Raw genomic sequence first — 2,953 nt, forward strand, 5'->3', positions numbered from 1 at the left:
TACCATACAATATACAATACTGTGCAGTGTACTAATATACAATACTATATAGTGCAAGGCAGAAATGGAGAAATGGGACGAGGTGCAATTTAGGTACAATTCACAGTAGGTGTACGAGTTGTAGTGCAAATCCTTTATCAATAAATATAAAGTGTAAGTGTGTTTGTGTGATCTAAAGTGTGGAGAGTGGGTGCTGCAGTGTGTTGTTTGTTTGAGTGAGTGTGTGCGTGTGGGTGTGTGTGCTGTGTGCATTTGATGGTTGTTGCATAGTGATTATTGTTCGTTTAGCGATTATTGTTCGTTTAGCAGCCTGATGGCCTGGGGATAGAAGCTTCTTCTGAGTCGTTCTGTGCTCGCCTTAAGACTCCGGTATCGCTTGCCTGACCGCAGCAGTTCAAAGAGGCAGTTGTTCGGGTGGCTCGAGTCCTTAATAATTCTCTTAGCCTTCCCCTTGCACCGCTTGTTGTAAATGTTCTGGAGGGTGGGAAGCCCCCCTCCAATTGTGCGTTCGGCTGAACGTGTCACTCTTTGTAGTCTGCTACGGTCTTGTGCAGTGCTATTCCCAAACCAGGAGGTGATGTTGCCGGTCAGGATGCTCTCTATTGTACATGAGTAGAAGTTCCTAAGGATCTTCTGACTGACTTGGAACTTCCTTAGGCGCCTGAGGAAGTAGAGGCGTTGTCGTGCCTTCTTCACAACACTGTCAATGTGTGTGGTCCATGTCAAGTCCTCGGATATGTGGGCTCCGAGGTACTTGAAACTGTTCACTCTCTCAACCGGTGCCCCGTCGATGCTGAGGGGGCTGTAGTCCTTGACCCCCGACCTCCTGAAGTCCACAATCATCTCTTTTGTTTTGCTGACGTTCAGGGAGAGGCAGTTCTCCTGACACCACTGTGACAGGTTCTCTACCTCTTCCAGGTAGGCCCTTTCGTCGTTGGCAGAGATCAGGCCCACCACTACTGTGTCATCAGCAAATTTGATGATGGTGTTGTTGTTCCGCTGTGCTACGCAGTCATGTGTGTCAGTGCATGTGAGCGGATCGGAGCGTGAGCGGCGCGGGGCGCGGAGCGGCCGGTTTTGACGTGAGCGAGGAGTGGGTTTTAAAATGAGTCGGCGCGACGTCCGGAGCGAGAGTTCTCCTCCGCTCCAATCCACTCCAGGCCGCTCACAGTGGTTTAACACTGATGTAATATATACATGCAGTACAATGCCAAAGCAACAGATGGCGATGTACAAACATGAAGGCCATTTTCAACCAATGAGAAGGGTGAACCTGTGATAGGCTGTTCGTTCAGGCTTTGTCACTGTAGAGACGCCCACACTCACTCCAGTTAGAAAAAGTATATCGACGCCATTGTTGTTGACGTTAGCTTACATGCTAACGTTAATGGCAGCGACCATAGCATTGTGGCTCGGCTAGCCTATCATCGCTTAATAGAGATAGTGAATGGATAAACAACGTTATTTAACATTGCAGAATGGCTACAATTACAATGCGGCTCAATACAAACAATTGTTAAGGGGCCCAGGGGGTGTAGACTGTTGTAGTTTGAGCTCATTTACACCATGCTCCAAAAAAAGAAGAAAAAAAACTGCCGAGCGATCTGGCGCGGGGAGCGGGGAGCGCTCGATTCAAGGTGAGCGGGGAGCGAGCGGAGAGCGACTTGGGGGCGGGGTCAACATGAGTGATTAGCGGAGCGGACCAAGCTTTAAAGAGCGAAGAGCGGATTTCTCGGCCGCGCCGATCCGCTCACGTGGTCTGATGTGTGTACAGGGAGTAGAGGAGGGGGCTCAGAACACAGCCCTGGGGGGCCCCTATGTTGAGCGTGATGGATGAGGAGGTGCAGTTGCCGGCTCTTACCACCTGGGGTCTGCCCGTCAGGAAGTCCAAGACCCACTGGCAGAGGTCATAGTTCAAGCCCAGGTCCCTGAGCTTGGCTATGAGTTTGGAGGGGACTATGGTATTGAATGCTGAGCTGTAGTCGATGAACAGCATTCTCACATAGTTCCCCTGCCTCTTGTCCAGGTGTGATGCTGCTGTGTGCAGCACATGGGCTATGGCGTCCTCCGTGGACCTGTTGGGGTGATATGCAAATTGCAGAGGGTCCAGGTTGATGGGGAGGGAGGAACAGATGTAGCCCTTCACTAGCTTCTCAAAGCACTTCATGGCTATGGAAGTGAGGGCTACAGGGCGGTAGTCGTTGAGGCAAGCGGGCGTAGATTTTTTGGGTACAGGGATGATGGTGGACTTCTTCAGACAGGTGGGGATGACAGCCTGTTCCAAGGACAGGTTGAAGATGTCAGTGAATACCGGGGCCAGTTGGTCGGCACAGACTTTTAGGACGCGGCCGGGGATGCCGTCCGGTCCTGCTGCCTTCCTGATATTCACTTTTTTAAAGATCCGTCTCACCTCATGCTCTGTTACCCTGAACACTGAGTCTCCATCAGCAGACCCCCCCCCCCCCCCCCATTGCCGTGGTTTGTAGGCTGGTGTTGTTATTCACAGCCTCAAACCTTGCATAGAAGGAATTGAGATCATTTGCTAAGGAGATGTCACTGTTCAGTTTGAGGGGGGTGCCTTTGTAGTCTGTCATTGTTCTGAGGCCCTGCCACATGCCTCTAGAGTCAGCCTGTTCAAACTGAAGTTCAACTTTATCCCTGTAACGCCGTTTTGCCTCTATTACTGCTCTCCTGACGTTGTATCTTGCCATCTTGTGTTCTTCCATGTTGCCTGTCACCAGCCCGGTGTTGTATGCTGATGTGCGCACTTTCAGAGCCTCACGGACGGATTTGTCTACCCAGGGCTTTTGATTTGGGTAGATTTTAATTTTGGTGGAGGGGATTGTTTCTTCTACCATAGTACAGACATAGTCAATCACCGTTTCGGTGTATTCGTTAATATTGGCTGTGTTATCACGGAATACACTCCAGTCTGTGCATTCCAGTGCAGCTT

This window comes from Notolepis coatsorum (genome assembly GCF_963971535.1).
Source record: "Notolepis coatsorum genome assembly, chromosome: 5".
In the NCBI taxonomy this organism is placed as follows: Eukaryota; Metazoa; Chordata; class Actinopteri; order Aulopiformes; family Paralepididae; genus Notolepis; species Notolepis coatsorum.